The following is a 22591-nucleotide window of genomic DNA, read 5'->3' as shown; positions in this document are numbered from 1 at the left end:
TCCAGGGCAGTAGGGGGAGAGAAGTGAATGATTGATTTTCAGATTTGCTCTGTAAAATGCTTGATGCGAAATGCCGAGCGCCTTGAATTTTATTCTCTCCCTGACTGGGAGCCAGTGAAGAGCTCTGATCCCTGCCTTGACTGACTCTCTGCGAGGAATCTGTAAGAGAGTGCGGGCGGCACAATTCTGTGTTCTTTGTAGTTTTTCCAACACATACTCTGGGGCTCCTAGGTATAGAGCATTGTTGAAATCCAGCCTAGATTGTACAAGGCCCTAAATGACCACTTGCCTGGCTTCGAAAGGTAGTAGTGGAAGAATTTCTTTCAATATTCGGATAATTCCGAAGCAGGTTGCAGCTGTTTTGGTTGCTTGGGTGTTTAATGTGAGTTTATTATCTAGCCAAACTCCTAGGCTTTTTATATTTTCCTTGGGAGTTGGCATAGGTCCCATGCTTGGGGGCCACAGCTGGTCATAGGTTGTAGGGGGGGAAGGACCGAGGATCATAATCTCGGTCTTGTCACCGTTAAGTTTTAAGGATGACATTGTCATCCATCTTTTGATTTCCTCCATGCATGCTGCCAGATTGGGTTGGGGGGACACGCTGCCTTTCTGTGTCAGGGAGACCACCAGCTGGGTGTCGTCCGCATACGATATGATTTTGATACCGTATTTTTGGACGACGCCCGCCAGTGGCCTCATGTACACGTTAAACAGTGTGGGGCTCAGTGAGGAACCCTGAGGCACACCGCAGTCCAAAGGTCGTTTATTGGAGTAGGAGTCGCCATCAAAGACCTGGAAGGTTCTGTTGCTGAGAAACAAACTCAGCCAATTTAGGGCGATTCCTGATATGCCAAGATCAGAGAGTCGAGCTAATAGGGTTTTGTGGCATACCGTGTCGAAAGCTGCGCTTAGATCGAGGAGGACCATTGCCACTGTCCCTCCTCGATCCAAGATCTTCCTAGCTTCTTCTGTAACGGCTAGCAGCGCCGTCTCGGTGCCATGTCTGGGGCGGAACCCTGTTTGGGATGCGTCCAGTAGGAGGTTCTCCTCGAGGTAGTTAGTGAGATGGAGGTTGACATGCTTCTCCAGGATTTTGCTTGCCCATGGTAACAGAGAGATTGGGCGGTAGTTATTAGGATCTGCTGGGTTGAGATTAGGCTTTTTTAATAGTGCTTTCACCATTGCTTGTTTCCAGGCGAGGGGGACCACCCCTGAAGAAATTGAACTGTTGAGTAGATCCAGGAGAGCAGGAAAAATGATTGGGTTGACCGTATTCATCATCTTTGGGGGTGCTGGGTCGCGGGGGGAGCCAGATTTTACCTGAGGTGCCAGTAATTTGAGTGATTCGAGGTCTAATAATGGGAAGTCATTCAGGAGGGTTTGCGCAAGGTGTTCAGTTGCGCATATAGATTGTGAAGAAATAGTTTCTTGGTTGGGGTTTGTAAATGAGGAGTAAATTTTATTTATTTTTTGAAAAAAGAATTCAGCTAATTCGTTGCAGCAGGAGATGGGATCAAGGATTGTGATTGTAGGAGGGGGAATTTTGGAAAGGGTTTTTACTGCCTGATACATTTCTTTGGGTTTTGACCTGGCTGCCATGATTTTCTCATTGTATTAGGTAGATTGAGCGGCTTTTATTTCCATTTTGTAGAGTCTGATATTTTCTCTATACCTGTCTTTGTCGGATAGGGCGTATCCCAGGCGCCACTTCCTCTCCATTTTTCTGCATTGTCGTTTTTGCTCCCTAAGTTTGTCCGTGTACCAAGGGGCGGTTTCACGGGTTCTTTTTAGTTTGGTGCTTCTTGCGGGGAGAATGGTGTCGATGGAGTCCTCTAGCCATTTATTAAAAGTTATGCTATTTTGTTCCGGGTTATTGGAAAGGAAAGGTTTGGATTTAGCGAGAAGGCTGGACCAGGCTTCTAACGGACGTTTCGACCAATTTCTCATCTTCCGAGTTATGGGAGGGGGGGGTGGGGTGGCGATTTCTATAGACCAGTTTAGGTGGATTAGATGGTGATCCGTCCAGGGTAGGGGGGTAATGGAGCCGACCGATAGTGTGGGGCAGTTGGTAAAGACTGGGTCGAGTAGGTGACCTTTGTCGTGGGTGGGCGCTTTTACCAATTGTAGTAATTGGATTGCAGCTAAACTGGAAGTGAGCTCGCTTGCCATGTGATCGGTGCTGACATCAAAATGAATATTGAGGTCGCCCAGCAGCGTGTTGTTTGAGGAGGACATGGCGGTTTCTGCAGCGAGCGAAGGTAAGGAGGAGGGAAAACTATGCAACAAGCCTGGGGGTCGGTAAATTAGCGTCCCTGTAAGGGAATCGTTGGGAGTGAGCTTGAGGCAGAAGGATAGACTTTCACAGTCCGGGATAGGGTCACTAGTGCAATGGCAATGATAAATGGACTTATAAATTATGGCAAGGCCTCCTCCATTCCCGCATGGGCGGTCCCGGCGTTCGATGTAATATTCAGGTGGCAAGGTTTGAATTATATCTGGGTCACAGTCTGGGGATAACCAGGTTTCGGTTAGAAAGAGGACGTCAAGGGATAGTTCGTCTAAAAGGAGTGTGATTTCTGTTTTGTGTTTCGGCATAGACCTGCAGTTTAGAAGCAACAGGGTGAAGTTTTTCTGTGACTGCTTGAGATGAGTCGTTTTTAGGTCCTCGTTGCAGAGTTGACAGAAAGTGGGAACGTTAATGGGGTGATATTGGTGGAGGCAATTATCCTTCGGGGGGGGTCTCAGTGAGAGAAGGGTGGCAGAGTTATATTGCGTCCTGTGAGGGCGGTCAGGGGAGGTGGCCCCTGTCCCCGGCCGGACGCGGACGGGCGCAGACGGGCTTGCCTTAGGCGCGCCTTCGGCACGCAAACGGCGCTCCCGCTGCGCTCGTCCGCTGCGCTTCCGGTAAATGCACATTTTATTGCAAAAGGGGAGGGGGCGTGGCCTCTAGGGGGCGTGGCCAGGATGCACGCCTGTGATGGCGGCAGCTCGGGTTTGTTTTCCGTGAAGTCGCTACAGCGATAATATCGGCTGTGCGGGTAAGTGAAGTTCGGGCTTCTGCCCCACAAAATGCTTTAAGTGGTGAGAGTTTGTTTTAAAAGCAGATAAACAAGTGACAATTACATTTTTTTTAAAAAGCGTGAGGTTTCCTGCTCCCGGCTTCCGCCTCAGGAGTGTGTCTATTCCGCTTAGGTGCTCGTAGTCAGCAGCCTTTTAACTGGGCCAGAGGGGGCGTGGCCTCGGGGGGCGTGGCCAGGATGCACGCCTGTGATGGCGGCAGCTTGGGTTTGTTTCCGTGAAGTCGCTACAGCGATAATATCGGCTGTGCGGGTAAGTGAAGTTCGGGCTTCTGCCCCACAAAATGCTTTAAGTGGTGAGAGTTTGTTTTAAAAGCAGATAAACAAGTGACAATTCAATTTTTTTTAAAAAGCGTGAGGTTTCCTGTTCCCGGCTTCCGCCTCAGGAGTGTGTCTATTCCGGTAGTCATCTCATCATGGGTGCATAAAAACTGTTTCTGTGTTGTCAGTTGAATTTTAACATCATTTATGGCATTGGATTGAATTGCAAAATGTGGTGTTTGGGGTGGAATTTCAGTTTTTAGGTGTGTGTTAAATAAATAGGCCTTTTCAGCCAGTAGGTAACCCTAGGTGTTCAGCTCGTGCAGTTTTGGCAACTCCGCACTGTGCGATAACGACTTTTTGTAAAGATCGCGATGCCGAACACGCAGAATTTGCAATCTGGCAAAGAATATCTCGCGAGCAGCATAAAACCTTCTCGAAAACGATGATTTTGTTCATTTTGCTAAAAAATACTCCTCAGGTTGTCATTTGGATGTAGTTTTGGGAGCAAGGGGTCATTTTTCTTTTTTTTTTTTTACAATTTTTTAGAAGAGGAAGGAAGTTCCCCAGAGTCTCCAACTTCCTGGTCCTGTCATTTGTCTTCACTTTCTTGTTATTGTGGCTGGCCTAAACATTTGGCTGGGGGCCATTTTGTGGTGGTAGTTAGTAGTGTGTTGTTTTTGCCACATAGGACTGCGTGTCTTTCAATTGTTTCTCTTGTCTTACTGCTTCCAAATCCATCCCCATTGCCAACTGCAGCTCCCTGATGCTGCATCCATCCCACGTGATGCACAAATTTAGGGCAAACAGACTCCACTACATTTTTGTTTTTGTTCTTTGCTATTCTTATTCTTCCTGAGTGTACACAGTTCACCAGGAAAGCCCTGGCCTTGTAGTCAAATTCTCATAAATGGCTACACTGTTGTTCACTGAATTACTACAATTTAATAATTGTGACCACCACTGCACACTAAAAAGTTATATATTATATTAGTTTGATTGTACTATCTTTTGAGACTGAGGAGGAGGTGTGTCATCATCGCCCGTTGTGCTGCGAGACAGACGTCCTGCTGCTGTACATGACGTGACGTGTGAGTGACCTCACCAGACATCTCTGCAACTTGTGCAACTGAGTGCTGCTGATATCTGAATAAGATGGGTCCAAAGAAAGCAGATAGAAGGTCCTCCAGTACCAAGAAAGTTGCTATTGAGAAGAAGGAACAGAAGAAGGAAGTGACACTTAAGTCTGGTGTGCCCCCCAAAACATTTTTTGGGAAACCGAAAATGACGCCTGCAGCAGCGTTGTCCGGGGGGGCAAGCTGGGGGCAGCATCTCCACATCAGTGGCCCCAACCCACCAACAGAGGCCCTAGCACATGAGTGTGGAAGAGGTAGTCAGCCTAATGGTGGAAAGCAGTGATGCTGAGCCTGAGCTAAACTTATCGCTATCTCAAAGTAGTACCCAATCAACGCAGGAGGAAACACAGAAGATAAGTGCTCAACAACAACAGCCGCAACCATCTCCCTCAATAGTAGTTGTTGTTCCTCCTGAAGTAGGGGCAGTTCAGGAAATTGAGCCTCATGCAGAGGAAGAAGAGGAAGCCACTCATTCAGAAGATCCATTGTCTTCCAATTCCCCAGCAAGGAAAAGGAGGGTTAGTCCAAGTTCTTTGCCTAGCCACCCTTCTGATGATCTAGATGCCACTTGGAAGCCACAAACTGAGTCTGAGAGGGAGACACGTCCCAAGACCAGCTAGGGAAAAGGAAGGTTCCAGAAAGTCTTACACTTATGGAGGTTGATGTAGAACAGCAGGATGATGATGATGATGAGCCAGTCATCACGAACATCACTCCTGGCCAGAGGAGATGGAGACCAACATTATTACCCTATCCAAAATCACTGCGAGGGATGTAGCACGCATACCTCCAACACAGGTAACACCAACACGACCTACAGCTTCCATATTTGCATTAGTAAAGGCCCATCAGCGACCTACATCCAGCACAACCACCACCTCAGTTGAAGTATGTAGTGGTACAGAACAGAGTCAAATTCGGCGCACACCCTCCAGTTAATCCAGCATTGGAAGTGGCACCTCCAGCAGGAGGCAAAAGTTAAGCTCCCCAGTTTGGGACTTCTTTACGGTTAGCGAAAAGGAGGAGAACAATGCTATATGCTCCATTTGTAATAGCTCTGTTAGTCGGGGTAAGCTAGGTACAAACTATTTTACCGGAGACCAAATAACCCATCTGAAAAAACACCACTTGATCAACTGGGAGGACCACCTTCGCGGCATAAAAACTGCAACCATTTGTGTTGGTAGGGATAAACGAGTAGAAGAAGAAGATCCGATCACGGTGGGAGAGGAAGGACAGGGAGACATTCTCTCTGGTAGTGGTATACAAAGTAGCCCTGTCCCCAGCAGTGCAGTGTTATCGTCGACCACATCTTTAGCAACATCTCAGTGGCACAAGAGTAAGAGTCAGCCTGAGACAGCAACGAGTACCGCAATGAAAAAACAGTGCGTCGTTGAGCCTAAGAGGAAGGAAAACCATGCAGCCCACCATTATCAGCATATTTAGGCCAGTGGAGGGGCAGTACGAACGCAACCACCCAATAGCACGTTTGTACAATGTGAAGCTGGCTAAAATGTTAGCACTGGACCTTCTCCCTTTTTCTTTTGTTGAAGGAATGGGTTTTCTGGAATTTGTGACAGCCATCTGCCCAAAATGGCATGTTCCCAGCTGCTACTATTTTGCCAGAGTTGCTGTTCCAGCACTACATCAAGACGTGCTGGAATTGCTTGGAAACGTCTTGTAGCAGAGTGCTGTTCATAGTATCCACCTGACAACAGACATGTGGACCAGTTGCCAAGCCACTGATTACATGTGCATAACTGCACACTGGATCTCTTTCGTGGGGGTTAGAGAACAGATATCTGCTGGTGTTGACGCTGCTGAGATTTTTCATGCCACTCGCAAACATGCAACTGTAGCCATGTTTGCCATGGAGAAATCTCATACTGCTGTAAAATTTTGGATGAGTTTAACAGCAAGGGCTTTTCATTGGTTTTGTTGCCACGGACAATGGCAGTAATGTAGTAAGGGCCATGAAAGGTGGTGGCTATTTCAGGGTCCTGTGTTTGGCACACTGCATTAACATTGTTGTTCAAGACTTTCTGAAAAATGAATACAAAGTCAGCAACTTACTGGTCACCTGCAGAAGAATATGCACACATTTTAGCCATTCTTTCAAAGCCTGGAAGCAGCTGAGGGTCATTCAATGTGAGCATAAAATGCCAGTCAAAGCACACATCCAGGAGGTGCCAACACGTTGGAATTCAACTTATTACATGCTTGATCGTCTGTTTGAGCAGTACATACCACTCAATGCTTATGTCCTGCGAAGATTAGGGGATCCTACTGTGAGTGGCATGACCGTTGAGATGGGTCAATGGGACCTCGTTAAATGCCTGACAGAGATGCTACTTCCTTTTGATGTCTTTACACGTGAAGTCAGCAGGGAGGACTATACTATGAGCTAAGCTATCCCATTCGTCCACATGCTATAGCAACAGCTGAAGGAGGTGTCTGAAACGTACGCAGGTGTGGATGACAAACAAGACGCATATTATTTGGCAGAATCCTTAGCTGTTCGCTTATCTGAAAATACAAGGATTCAAAATAACATTGTGTCACATCCACATTACATTACTGCCGCAATTTTGCATCCACGGTACAAAGTATTTCTGAACAGTAAGGCAGTAATTCCTTTTTCAGAAGTGGATGTTGCCAAGTGCAAAACTTTGATAGCTGAGCAAGCCATTAACTTTGAAAACGAACGGCTGGTAATTAGAGGCCCCCCGCCCCAGCCCAGAACAAGTACTCCAGGGCAAATTCCAGAGTCAAGTTCAGAGCCTGAGGGCAGTGCGTTTGCCTCCCAGCAGTCACCGACACCAACACTACCAATAACATCAACAGCAAGAACAGGATCATCCACACTACAATCAGCAACTGATTGGTTTCTACGGCAGGGGTATGGTAAGTCCAGTGCTGATGTAAAGGCAAAAGAGGCCGAGCACATCAGAACACCCCTGAGCATTGAGCGGATGATCCAGGCGTAACTGGATGACCCAACAGAGGTCTTCATGGATGGAAATCTATTGGTGTATTGGTATGGGAAAAGAAGCCAATGGACAGTGCTCAGCAGGCTGGCGATAAAGTATCTGGCTTGCCCTGTCGCAAGTGTCACTTCTGAGAGTGTTTTCAGTGCTGCTGGTGCCATTGTAACGGTGAAAAGGACCAGTCTCTCTCCCAAAAGCGTGGAGAGGTTAACCATGATCAAAATGAATCAGCACTTTATACCACCGGACTACAAAATACGTAAATCACAGAGGGAAGAGGAGAGCGACTTTGATGACATAAGTAGTGGGTTACATGACCTACTTCTGTCCGAACCATCAGAGTTTGAGGACAAACTCCTCTTCCCTGACAACTAGGCTTTCAAATTGTTACTTTCTACCTTCCTTTATTTGTGTGTGTATCTGTCTTTTTCTGCTTCAAATCAAATCACAACAAATTAATCCATCACCACCATCTTCTCTTTTTATTTTCCTATTGGAGTTGCACCTCTGTGCATTTTACTGCCCACTCCTCAGAGTCCTGCTCCATCTTTCTGACTCGCCCTAAATACATTTCCCTCAAGCCAGACATTGGATGGAGAATAGTACAGGAAAAATTGTTGCCTCTAACAGTCCCTCCAGAAGAAGTGGAACGTGACTATAGGTATCCTCCTTTTGTTTCCGAGCCGAAACTCGTCCCTGTCAGAAATAGGCTACCGCCTCGGCAGGCATAAAAGCTCATCAATGTCAGAACAGAAGGTACTTGGCATAGAAAGACAAGAAACTCTTCGAAGAAACTTGCTGACATGTCACATTTCTGCAAACTCAATTCAATTGACCAATGACCGCTACCCAGGCCACGGCCCATCTTACAGCACTGACCATGATTATGTGAACCAACTTTAACTGCAACAAAGAAGTGCCACAGATGAGTAAGAAAACCGAAACAGCGACTAACACTCAAAATGAATGTGGAGCAATAATGAGGCCACTGGCTCAGTAAAAAAACACACACCTGTCAGAAAGAACTAGGCATCTGACAGCCAAAGAGAAGAGCAAGACAGGTAATGTACTAATGTTGGCAATGCATGCGTTGTATGCAGACTCAGTGATTGCTGTTTTTTGTGTTGATGTTGATGACGTTGTGCATGAAGTCGAACTGTACTAGTAATTAATCTACCAACCAAAAGTGACTCAAGTGACATTCAATGTTTCCCTTCTTGTTGCTTAATAACCAAATTCTACTACTGCAGGCCAATATCCATTGCAATTTTTAATATGGAGTACGGACTTAGTCTGAGTCGTACTCGGTATACTACAGACTGAGTTGGTGTTGGCCAACACGCACAACAACACCATGAAGATGAGTCATGGCCATACTATCTTCGCACTTTCGCAGTCAGTCAGTTGGATTGGAGATGATTGCTGGAATAACTGTGGGTATTTCAAATCAAGTGGCATAAAATGGTAAATAAGTCAACAACCACAGCAGACCTACATGTCCGTGTAGTGGTGGAGTCGAGTATTGCAGTGGTATGAATGACAGCAGTGCATTGATTTAATTTATTCACTTAATTTTGAAAATTCTAGGTTGCTGTATATGTGCTTTGTCTGGCTTTGTCCAACTTTCAGCTAAATGGAGGTTTGGTCACGGCCCGGTGCCGTGGCGTGGCATGCTCTGTCCTGTTATTGGTATAGCTTAAAAAATGCTGTAAACAGAGTAGACAGACATGATGTATCTATCCATGCCGCCTCAGTCTAAAAGTGTTCTATTCTCTGTCTGACTCTTGTTGCACTCCACCATAATTGATGCATTTTTTTAATTCATTGATTTCTGAGTGTCCCATTTGTTTTTCCATTTACACTTACAGGCCGGCTTCTACCCTGTGCTATACTTGGAAAAACAACGCACACTTACTTTCCCAATGAATCTACATATACAAAGGCAGGCAGTGTCGACACCCAAAATTGATGGACGGAGCATCCATGGAAGGGACTGAGGACCAAGAGGAATGCCGAGATGCAAGTCCCCATTTGACCAGGATAACAATACTAACACAGTAACAGTATCAACTTTCGTCATCTTTTAAACAATTTGATTCATTTTTTGTCTTCAATCATTAATGCCATGTTTTGTTGTTGTTATTAATTATGTTTGCTCTCTGCTTATAATTCATCCCTACAGCTATTTTTAAATTTTCTTTGCTATCTTTATGGTTTAAATGTTTTTTTTATTAATCCACATACATCAAGCAAAATTACATGCGTATAACGGTCATCCAACACTGCAGTGACATCCCCTAAAGGGAGTCCTGTGAAAGCGTCATCCGCACAGCGTGTGCATAATCGAATAATGACCTCAACAAAAGGAAACTCTCAAATGAAAGGAAAAACTGAAAAACCCCATAACATAGGAAACAGAAAGGACCCCTCCCCTACCCTCGTCCCTCCCCCTCACCGTGCTCCACGTCCTTCCTAAAGCCTTGCCGAACTCCTAGTGCTCCTACCGGCAACCACCCCCCCCCCCTCCGGGACCTTTCTTTAAACTCATTGGCCAAAAGTGATAAAAAGGGCTGCCACAATTCACCATATTGATCCCCTTCCCCAGCCATAGTCAGTGCCAATTTCTCCATGCCCAGAACATACCACAAACGATGCAACCAGCCGGTGAAGGCAGGGATCTGGGGGGTGCGCCAATGTGCGAGAATGTTTTGTGTCGCTGACCCTAGAGCAATGGCCATCTGTCTGCCCCTGCGAGATCGCAGTGGGTAAGTCAAGGGATTGGGAAGACCCAATAGCACATAAGCTGGAAAGCGCGGTATCTCAGTCTCAAAGTGTTTGTCCACTTCATCCAGCACCTGGGTCCAATAAGCTTGAATGTGTGGACAGTCCCAAAGCAAGTGGACCAAATTTCCCACTTGGCCGCAACCCCTCCAACACGTCGCCTCATGCGAGCGGTCCATCGCATGTAAGCGCTCCGGAGTATAGTACCAGTATGTTACAATCTTCGTAAGTGTCTCCGAAGGCCCCATGTGATATGCAGAGTGTCTGGCCCTATAATAGATACCCTCCCATTCTTTATGACTCAATGTTCTGCCTAATTCCCGTTCCCACCGTTCCCTGCTAGGATTGTGTGAGTGCTTGTGTTTGAGCTGCAGCTGCTTATAGAGATCAGAGATGAGATTTTTGTCCGATGTGCGTGTGATGAGCCATCGTTCATATGTGGAGAAGCGCCTATTGGCCCCAGAGCGAACCTGCGGCTGAAGCACCCAGTGCCTCACCTGCAGGTGCCATAGCCTCTCCATCTCCAGTAGCCCAAAGTCTCTTCACATCTGAGTGAACGAGATTACCCCTTCTGCCCCATAAATATGATACAAAAACCGACAGCCAGCCGTCCTCCAACCCGCGAAGGCGGTGTCCTCCATCCCAGGAGTGAAATCAGGGTTGCCAATCAACGGTGTGAGTGGAGACGGAAAAGTTGTGAGTTCGTGGGTAAGGTTATTGGCATCCCACACTTCAAGGGGAACTCGCGTAATGTAAGAGGCGTACAGATTGGGGGGCCTATGAGGCCTGCGCAGGAAGGCTATCTCCTGTAGGGGCCTCGCCGCCACCGCCTGGTCCTGAAACAACCAGTGCTTCTCTGATTCCCATCTGCTCCACTCCACCAGGTATCTCAATTGAGCTGCCTGAAAGTAAAGTCCAAGATCAGGAACCCCAAGTCCTCCGCATTCCGGCATCAACGACACCAGAGCTCGACGCATTCGCGGCTTCCGACCGCTCCAGACAAACCGGGCCAGATCAGCTTGCATTTTCGGGATCCACCCGACCGGCGGTCGGAGAGGTATAGTGCGAAAAAGGTAGAGGATCTGCGGAAGAATGGTCATCTAGCTGAATCCCTAGATACGGTATAGTGCCTGTCGCCCAACGAATGGGGAGCAAAGTTTGCAAATATTCCCGGGTGGGACGTGACAACGAGAGGTCCAGGGCTAGGGATTTCTCTGCATTCACTTTGAACCCGGCCGCTTGAGCGAATGCCTCCATTTCCACCCAGCAAGCCGGAAGAAACCGTGCGAAACCGTTCACCCAACCCTGCCTTCTCTAGCACCTGTTCCAGGTAGGGCCAATGCACGCGATCAAACGCCTTTTCAGCATCAATGGCCAGCATCATAAATTCCCCCGGGACCCAGGTAGCCTTCTCATTAAGATGTAGAATCCGTTTCGTATTATCCGACGTTTGGCGCTCAGGGATGAAACCCGCCTGGTCTGGGTCAATGAGGCATGGCATGTGGGGGCCGAGACGAGCAGCCAGGATTCCTGTGTACAATTTAAAATCTATGTTAAGGAGGGATATTGGGCGGTGGGCCTCGCAGCGGGAACTGTCTTTCCCAGGTTTGGGAATGACCACTATAGAGGCCTCCAATAGGTCACTCGGGATCACCGCCGGGACAGCAAAAGGGTTAAACAACCGAGTGAGAATTGGGGCAAGCAAGGAGCAAAACTTCTTGTAAAACATAGCGAGAAAGCCGTCCGGACCGGGGGCCTTCCCCAGCTTGAGACGAGATATGGCGATAAGACCTCCTCCAATTGAATGGCTCTGACGAGGTGCTCGGCCTGGGCCGTGGTCAAAACAGGCAAGGTAACCGAATCTAAAAATGCCGCCCCATCAGAGTGCTCCAAAGGGGCCCCCGCATAAAGAGTGGCATAGAAATCCCGGAATGTCTCTGAGATAGCCCCATCATCCATAGCGCATGTGCCGTTCTCCCGCGTGATCGCTTCGACTCCGTGACGCTGGCGAACCTCTCTCAGCTTATGTGCCAGGAGACGACCACACCTGTCCCCCCCGCATAATAGGCGTGCCGCAGCCTCAGCGCTGCATATTCTGCCCTATCCTGATCATGCGCCGATAACTGCTGGCGAGCGGCTTTAAGTTTCCGCCACACTCTTGGGGCTCCCGTCCACTGGTGCATCCGTTCTAACTCGCGGACCTGCTGCGTGAGCTCTTCCCTTTTGCACCCTCGTTCCCTATTATCTGCCGTCGCAATCGAGATAAACTCCCCTCTAATAACCGCCTTCAGAGCAGCCCAGTGTGTAGCAAGCGTAGTGTCTGAGTTTGTGTTGTGTGTAAGATAGTCGTGAATGGAGTGTTGGATGCATTTAACCACGTCCTCCCGGTACAGAAGGGCGTCCCTAAGGTGCCACACTCTGACCGGTCGCGACATGGGTGGAAGGGTGAGGGTTGCCAGCACCGGAGCATGATCTGACAAAGAGGCCACCCCAATGTCGACCGTGGTCGTGAGCACTCGTACCGGAGCTGTTACCAGGAAGTGGTCCAGTCTAGCACAGGTCTTATGTGCATTAGAATAAAAGGAGTATTCCCTATCTCTAGGGTGAAGGCTGTGCCAGAGGTCGCATAGCCCCAGGTCCTGCAGTCTTGCCAGTCCCTCCGCAGAAAGTGCCCCCGCCTGGTGAGTGCGTTGAGCGGATCTGTCCAGAACATTATCAAAAACCAGGTTGAGGTCGCCCCCTAAAATGATATTGCGATCATGTGTAGTCGTAGCTTCTGTGATGGCGGAGGGTGAGAATCGCTCCGGACCCTCATTTGGAGCGTACAGTGAACTGATAGTGAACGTCATTCCCCCCAGTGCAAAACGATACGTCAACAGCCGTCCCTTAATCTCGGCCACCTTGTGCAAGACCTCGCCCCGAAACCACTGAGCCACCAGGATCGCCACCCCCGCTGTCTTCGTGGGCCCTGAAGAGAAAAACTGGGTGGGAAACTTCCGGGATCTCATCCGATGACAATCGCGGGGCAGGAGATGAGTTTCCTGCAGAAGGCAGAGATCTGCTTGTGAATTCTCTAGACATGATAGGACCGCCCTGCACTTTACTGGGTTGTTAAGACCCCGTACATTTAGGGTCAAGATCTTACGTGTAGTGGGAGGCATGACGTGTAATCAAGCGTCGCAGCCCCGGAGTGTCCATTGCACAGGCGGACCAGGAAAATGCGGTCGCAGGGGATCGAACGAACCTCAAAGGAAGAGTAGACGTGAAGCAATAAATCCCTCCCCAACCCTCCCCAAAAAACCCCCAACCAAGGAACTGTCGACCATAATGATTGGGAACATATAGTCCATCACTCGTCGGTGATTGGTGAAAAGTCATTGGGGTAATCCACCAACAGTGAAAGGAAGCCCTCCTCCCGCCAAAGATCTGAACATTGGAGACGGAACACTCGGAACAGCATAGCGTTCAAATTCAGCCAAGAGGCGAACCAGAGAGGTCCGCGGACACCGCATCCAGCGCCGATTGTCGGCCCTTTGTAATCTCCGCAGCCGGTGGTTTCCTAAGATGGCGTTTACATCCCTGCTGCTGCCAACGAGGCCCGGTGTCTTCCGATCCAGTCTTGGAATCCCCCTCCCCATCCGGGAGGTCCACCCCTAATAATTTGCCGGCCTCGGACAGAGAGCGCAACTGATACAGTTTATCATCTTTACGGAATATCAGGCGAAAAGGGTGGCCCCAGCTATAGGGAATGTTGAGCTGCTGCAGATGAGCAGTAATAGGCTTGAAGAGGTGCCTTTTCTGCAGCGTGAGAGCAGACAAGTCTTTGTACAACATTGGCTTGTGATCACGGAACTGTAGGGGGTATGATTGACGTGCTTTTTGCAGTATCAGTTCCTTGTTGCGATAATCCTGCACGTATACGAGAATGTATGATGGGGGAGCCACCGGCGTCCTTGGAGGGCCCACCCTGTGCGCCCGGTCTATACACAAATCTGTTTCCAGAGGTCGCCCTAGGATGTGGTTGAAGAGTTCCCTCCTGTAGGTGAAAAGATCTCTTGAGGCGTCATCTATTGTAACCTACCTAATCCGAATGTTGTGGCGACGGGAGCAGTTTTCCAGATCCTCAAGGTGGGTCTGAAGATCAACCTGTTGATCATAAAGTCTAATGATCTCCTGCTGGAGGGTCGTTATCTCCATGTCCCTTCCATCACTCTTACCCTCCAGGTCAGCAACCCGCTCTCCGATGCCGTCCATGTCGCGACGGACCTCTTTAAGTTGGGACGTGAACTCCTGCTTAAGCGTGTGGATGTCGTCCCACAGCGCGGAAAACATCGACTCCAGGAATGCCTTGGTGATGGGTTCCGTACCCTCGGCCCCCGTCGAGCCCTGTTTCGTGGCACCCGCCTCCACACCAGAGGCCATCTGTCCGGTTGATGTCTTGGAGAACAAGTCTTTAAGGGTCTTGTCTTGCCCCTTCCTGGGGTTGGACATGGCACCTCTCAAAGGGCCAGAAGAGCTTGTGCAAGATTCCTATCCCCCCCACCAACTTGCAGCCGGGGGACAGGACCCAAAGGGATCTCTAACAGAGGGCGCAAAACTCCGAGTCTCCAACTCCCCAGCAGGCCTCTCCGATGGACCGCTCTCGTCCGGAACTCTGGCGCCCCTGGTGTCGCGCACTCAGGCCACAGAGCTCGGGCCGACCGCCCGCTCCTCCAGGGGCAGAACCGCTGCCCTCCTTCAGCTTCAGCGCTGCAGGTCAGCGCGCGCGCCTCCCCGTCACTCCAGGCAGACCAGCATCTCCTCCCCTACCGGCGGCAGGTGCGCCGACAGCCGTCCCTGCCTCTGTCCTCAAGGCACACAAGGCTGCTCCCCCCAATACAGCAGAGGCAAAGCGTGGCCACAGCACTCCGCTCCCGATGATCTGCCGGCCTCCCGGCCCCTCAACTGCTGATTCCCGGGCCCCAAATGCAAAGGCCCCTCTCAGGCAACACTCAGTCTCCAGTTGATGGCCCAGCCACTGTGGGGGGGGAGGGGGAACACCCGCAGTACGCCCCCACTGCCACCGCCCCGGCCGCAGAGATGGCGGGCCGCTCCAGACTCCCTCGCAGCTCCTCACCCGCTCACTCGCCGCTACTGCATGGGAGGGGACCCGGCACCCAGGCTCTGCACGCTGTCACCGGCACCCCCGGCCCCGGGCATCTCCGCGCAGCAATCGCCGTCTTCTCCTCCACTGTGCCTCTAATATCAGCAGCGGCAAGTCTCCAGGCGGCAGCCCAGCCACCGAGGGGGAAAAGCGCACGCCCAGCCCCCAGCGCAGCTCCTCAAGTGCGGTGGGTCGCACCCTGTCATGGCGCCGTTCCAGCTTCCCCCTCCACTCCTCACTTGTTCACTCGCCGTACCACACTTCAAGGCTCCCTGCCCAGCTCGCTCACGCTGGCACCTCAGGCCCGGGCATATCTTCGCGGCACACCGCTGGCCCCGAGGCCCCACCGAGCCGGCCCCAACTCCGCTCTCTGCTCTCTGCATATGGCGGGCCAGGCCCGGTCGCGGCGCCGCACCGAGCTCCGCCTCCACCTCTTGCCAGCACCGATGTCGCCGCTGCCCCTGGGGGTTCTCACTCACCGCCACCGCGGTCTCCGGGTCACAGAGAGCTCGTCCCAGATCAGCAGGCTGCCGGTGTGACACCGGGCTCCGGCACGGCTCGGGCGCCGCGCTGCTCCGATCGTCCCACCGCCTCACCGAGAACAGGCTTCGGCCGCCGCTCCAGCCACCGCGGCGAGCTCTCTTGGTTCCAGGGCTCTTATCGTTGTCCCCCAAGTGTCGTCGGTGCCATTGACGGCCTACGGGCCGGTGCATTACAGATCCGCAGCGGGAGCCCACGAGCAGGACGTCTGCTCACTCCGCCATCTTGGCTCCGCCCCTCTTTGCTATCTTTAAAAGTAAGCCCGGTACAACAGAACAGAACGCAAACTGTATGTAATCTGTGTCTCTCTCTCTCTATGAGGGCAGACAGGCAAGGCAAAGTGCCTAATATTAATATATACTGATGCCCTGCACTGTCTAACTGTCTAGTAGTAGTTAGTAAGTTTTACTTATCATTAACCAGCAAGTTATCATCATCATCATGCATGCATTTCCTTTTTCACCCTTAACACATTTATTGATATGGTAGTCTACAAAGATTGTGTTTTCTTTTGTTGTTTGTCCATGTGTACTGTTTTTCTTTGTCAAACCTTTCCCCAAACCCCCCTTCCCAACCATTCATCAAACCCTAACCCTCTTCCCCCGGGCTGTGTGATTTATTGAGGTATGACTGCATTAAAGTACACCAATAATTGATCACACGCTTGCTGGGGCGGACGTGGCGAAAGCAACACTAATTCAATTTCAAGGCAGGTGGAGGATCTTTTTCTGCTTGCCCACCCATGATGATACGTATATTTGCGAATTGCGAGTTAACTTTTTTAACAAAGGAACGTAATCCATCATCGTTAATTGCCGGCATCGATTGTCATCCTTCCTATCACACACAGCACTAAAGGTTACGCTTGTGTCTAGTGTAGGCCTAGTGTAGTGACTTGAAAACAACTACAGTTTGTAACTTGTTGTTCTAGGCTATAGCCTCCACCATTATGTTTTATTTACTTCGCTCTACTACTCCTCCCAGAGTCTCTCTCAGGCGACTGACTGTCTCATTTTCTTTTTTTGTAAATGCTGCTGCCAGTGTCTACTACTACTACCACCACAACCATGGCATCTGATTCTGCATTCTCTTTCGAAACCCACCCTGCATCGTCAACGTCATGCAGCCATCGCTGTGCCTAACTTAAATATCAATCACAGGTAAGAAAAGAAAAGATGTTTGGGAGAGGTATAATAATGGACTAGGACAGGAGGAGGAGAGAGTGACCATACTACTAGGACACGTCAATCAGTGAGGGGTACCGCATCTATTGCGTTTGTGTCTTACAAAGTCAACCAATTATTTAAATCAAACACTGGCTGTGGCCCTGCAGCAGCAAGGAAACAGTGTGACGTAAAACAGTAACCCCACCCACAAAACATTAACCACATGGTATGTAAAGTAAAATATATATAATTTAATCCCCTAACAAAAATAAACTATTTAAAAAATCCCACAACACCTGACCCACCCCTCTCCCTAACCCCAACCAATGTCCAAAATGAAAAAGTTCAAAAATGTCCAATTGTCCATAACCCCAATGCACCCACCAATAGAACCTATAAAAAAGGGGCAAATTAACAGGGTCTTTACTAGCGGCGGGCTCTTCTCTCCAGGACCTTCAGCTGCTTCTTCACCTCCTTTAGCTCCTCCTCCAGCCGCGCATTCCGGAGGAGCATGCGACGCGCATATGCCCTGCAGTTGCATCCACGGGGGCAGCAGTAGTGCTGGAAGTTGTTGCTGGTGGGTGGCGGCGACGAGTGGCTGCCTGACCGCGGCGCCGAACAACTGGAGATGCCTGGCTGGGGCCCGGAGCATTGGAGGAGGCTGCAGCTGCTGCCGCCTCCTACTTGTCCTCCGCCAGAGCCACCAGCCGTCTGTACTTGGCACAGATGGCCTCCAGCTTCTGACGCCGGGCCAGAACTACCAACTCCTTCCTCGTTGGTTTTGGAGGAGCTATATCAAGAAAGAAAAAAAAATAATATTTTACCAATACTCTTAGCAAAACAGTAAACACAAAATTAATTCAACACATAGTACCTAAAGCACTACCAAGCACAGTACATATCATTTGTGGTATGTATCTATCCTCCCACTTCCTCAGCCTCTAACATTTGTGGGAGTTTTTCAGACATTATACTAGCACTATGGCACATCACACCAATCTTCTTTTTCTCTTTAGTTTAGCGAAATTACATAACCTTGTTGTAGCCGACACATGCCAGCTCAGTCAGCTTGCGCCGAAGACAAACGTACTCGAGTCTGACTCATGATGATGCAGACTCACGTTAGTTCTATTTAGTATTTACTACTGTCTGCAGGTGGGGAATCTCGTAATTTTCTATTACGGGTGGCACTAAACATAGTCTCTCTGTTACATCAAGGGCAATTGCTCAATTTCACTTTCACCCTGCCCTGACTACTACAAAAAGGCAGATTATATATCTGATCTAATCCCTTATATATGGGACGACATGAGGTAATTTATTTTGATTGATTGTGTAACCAACAAATAGGCCACCCCTAATAGCAGGCTGGCTGACAGTAAAATTAACATAGGTAGATAGGGAGTGGTCCTCTGAGTCGGAGGAAGGCGCTAATAACTGCATACATCATACCCAATATATATATATATATATATATATATATATATATATATATATATGATGTGCTTGCAAACTACTGTGAGTCAAGGGAGTATTCTGAAAATACAACTTATATTCCCCTTGGTAGTCGGCTTTGCTACTGTGGCGCGATTTCTTTTACATTCTCTTCAAAGACTCTGGTCTGCTTCCAGTGACAGTCGCCACCTATGCTAAAATACATCTAGGCATCCATCCATTCAAAGTAAACATCTAACATTCTTCTTAATCTCTCAACAAACCTTAGTTTGTTTCACCAACAACCACCCATGCTTCCTTCCTTGCTTGCCTTGGCTTTGAGTGCGACCCAAATACCGCTGACGATTCTTGCAATCCTATCCACCCATACGGTGTGGGCACCCATGCAGGCATCTTTTCTTTGACTTTCCACCCATCCTTCAACAACCCATGCATCTGATTCCTATCAGCCACCTATGCATGCTTCCAACGTATCCTTCTCTGCCAGTCATATTACATCTCGCCTGTCCTTCCTCCTTCAGTTCCACCCTTCTTTCCCTTTTTGCTCAACACATCCATCAAGGTCAGCTGATCTGATCTGACTTTTAGTCTTCTCCATAAACTCACAGCTGAGTTGGAGTCAGATGGAAGAAGCCATTGGTTACTCAGCTCATACTGCTAATGCTATTGCTGCTTATGCCATTCCTAATTAAAGGGTGTCTTCTCTTCAACCGTTGTCTAATGTTCACTGCAACTTCATACTTACTAAGTCTCAACAGTACAGTGAGTGAGTGTACACTAGTACACCCTTCCCGCTAGTGGAATGTCAATAAGTAAGGAACATAACTTACCACCGCTCACCACTGCTGCAGGCTCACCCCCTGTAGCTCCTGCAGGTTCCGCAGCCGCATGTCCACCGATCGTTTGTCTGACTCTTCGGTGGACTTGTAACAATGTTTATTGTTTTAATCTTATGCATTTTGCTTTTGTAGCTGGCTTGATTTGAATTGTAGAATAACATTCAGAGCTTGTCAGTTGAAAATAAACCTTTTGAACTTCATCTTACACAAAGACTCTGTGGTATTTGGTGTGGTGGACTTACACAAGTGAGTGAGCAAAAGGGTGTTATTATGTTCTGGGTTGTGTCTAATCATTGGGTATCTTTAGGGGGGTTCGGGGACCTAATGAGCAAGTATAGCGAGTATAGCTAGTCGGTCACGGGATTGTGGTGGCTTAACTTCTGACTGAGGTGTGAGGAAGGTCCAACCTCCCATCACCAACATCCTACTTTCTTGTGCATAGTTCTGTATGTGACTGTGCAGAATCCCCACAACAGTAGTAGTATATCCTATCAAAAATAGTCAAATATCTAGTTGGGCATTTTGTTGGTGGGAATTGTCGAAAAGCCTCAAGAAAGATTAAGAAGACCAGAAGAGGACAACCCAAAGGACTGGACTCCGTTGCTAGAGCTATTGGTGAATCTGAGTTTATTTAAAATCTTTTAAATAAAGAGTGGCCAACTGGGCAAGCTTAGCTAAGACAGACTAATAGTAGTAGTACAGAGAGTCATAGGCTCATAGCACAGGCAGTTGGAGGCAGGGATAACGACAACAAGAATTTAGAAGTTATAATTATTAATATAACCACTGGAGGACTTACTGGGGCCAGCAGCAGAGGCCTCGGTAGAGGAGGACTGGTCCTGGCCCTGGGAGGCTTGATGTTCTAGAAGTTGTGACTGTCCCGCCACCGCCTTTGACCCCGTTGTTTTGCCCCTGGGTGCTGATCATGTAAGATATAACAAAGAAAGAGACAAACATTAATGATTGGTGTACTGTGAAACACATAAAATATTTTTAAAAACGCTTAAAAAACATTTTAGGAAACAATTGCAATAAAATTGACCTATGTCATATCGAGAGGACATAAAAGCTTATAAAAGGGAATTAAAAGCCGCCCAAGCAGTGTACTTCTCTGATAAGATCTTAGCCGCAAAATCCAAACCTAGAGAAATTTTCCAAACCTTTCAAAAACTTACAAAGCTCCCTTCTCCAACTGCTTTGAAGGATAAGTCTGTTTCCCAGTGCAATGATTTGGCTGAATTTTTTTCTGCAAAAGTAAATAAAATATATGCCTCCTTTCCCTGCACTCTCACTCCCACCCCTCCGCTAATTCAGGATAAAATTAAGACCTTAGACTCTGCCCCTGTCCCTCCACCTCTGCTCAGTCACTTTCCCTGCATGGACCTCGAAGTATTGGAATCCATGGCTCAGAAAGTAAAATCCGGATCTCCTTCTGATCCGGCACCCCCTGAAGCCATGATGCTGGTCCTTCAGACTGTCCTACCGATCATTAGGAACCTGATAAATGCCTCCATTGCCTCGGGCATTGTTCCTTCTGCTTGGAAACAGGCGATGGTCCGAGCACTGTTAAAAAAGCCCAATCTAGAACCATCGGACCTTGGGAACTATCGTCCGATATCCCTGCTTCCCTGGGTGAGTAAGATCGTGGAGAGGTTTGTCAATCTCCAGCTGGTCAACTTCCTTGAGGATAACCAGCTGCTAGACACCACCCAGACAGGGTTCAGGCCTAAGCATGGTACATAATCTGCCCTCCTAATGGTCATCGAGGAGTCCAGGAAAATTCTCGATCGGGGAGGATCAGTGGCAGTGATCCTCCTTGATCTCAGTGCGGCATTCGACACGGTCAGTCATGCCACCTTACTGAACCGTCTTTCGGATGTCGGCATTGTGGACAAGGCGTGGCTCTGGTTAAAATCTTTTCTGAGCTATTCCAAGTGTTTGATGGACAGACAGTGTCTTCTAGCATTCCCCTGAAGTGCGGAGTCCCGCAGGGCTCCTCATTAAGCCCCGCGCTTTTTAACGTCTATATGAGGCCACTGGCTGAGGTAGTTCGTCCGTATGGAGTCAAGATCATATCCTATGAGGACGATACCCAGCTGGTGGTCTCATTGGCGCATGAGGCTTCTCAATCACGATCAGGGGGACTTACCGAATGTCTGGAGGAGGTGAAGACCTGGATGACTCAGTCATCACTAAAACTTAATGGTGACAAAACGGAGCTTATGCTCCTGGGCCCTGCCGACCCTACGTTTTTTAACTCACTGTGGCCCCCCTGTCTAGGTCTCCCCCCGCCCCCGAAGGATAACATCAAAAGCCTAGGAGTATGGCTGGACAGGAATCTCTCACTCAACACCCAGGCCACTAAGCTCTCAGCCACTTGCTTTGGAATACTCAGGACACTGAAGAAAGTTCTTCCTTTGCTCCCAATGGAGGCAAAGCAGATAGCCATACAGGGCCTGATACAATCACGGTTGGACTCCAACAACGTCCTATATCTGGGCGCACCAGAGTACACCTTAAAGAGACTACAGCTGGTACAAAACTGCGCCGCGCGTACTCTGCTGCAGATTCCTCGTAGATTGTCAGTAAAGGCGGCTCTGATCAATCTTCACTGGCTCCCAGTGCGTAAGAGAGTCTCTTTTAAAGTGATGTGTATCGCCCATCAGGCTTTTTGGGATTCGGGTCCTCTAATCACCCGTGATCTAGTAAGCCAGTATCACCCAGGTAGAAATCTGCGTTCTAGTCAAGCCTTCATGGCAGCAGTCCCCAGAGTCACAAGGTCTAGATCTGGCGGAAGGACTTATGCCTTCAATGCCGCCAAGATCTGGAACTCCCTCCCGCTTCACTTGAGATCCAATCCTGATCTCGCTTCCTTTCGTAAACATTTAAAAACACACCTATTCAACTCTGTTTAATTTATCTCAGTTTGCTTTTCTTTTGGCTCTCAACCTCTCTACCCTTCATTAGATCCTTTTCTAGCGCTTGTTCGCCTCAGGGCAGCAATCGCGCTGTTATAAATTCACTTTACTTACTTACTTACCTATGTCATCTGATCGACTAGTAGTATTATTGCGGGACTCACAGACCGTCTACTTATTATTTATGAACACTAATCCAGTATTCCATTCAGATTCCAGAATATTAACTAAACTAAGCCTATGTACCACCTGACCTAGCCCACATATTCCGGATGGGCCAATTGTTCA

Source organism: Triturus cristatus, chromosome 5_1 (assembly GCF_964204655.1).
Source record: "Triturus cristatus chromosome 5_1, aTriCri1.1, whole genome shotgun sequence".
Taxonomy (NCBI): Eukaryota; Metazoa; Chordata; class Amphibia; order Caudata; family Salamandridae; genus Triturus; species Triturus cristatus.
This window is presented reverse-complemented; position numbering follows the sequence as displayed.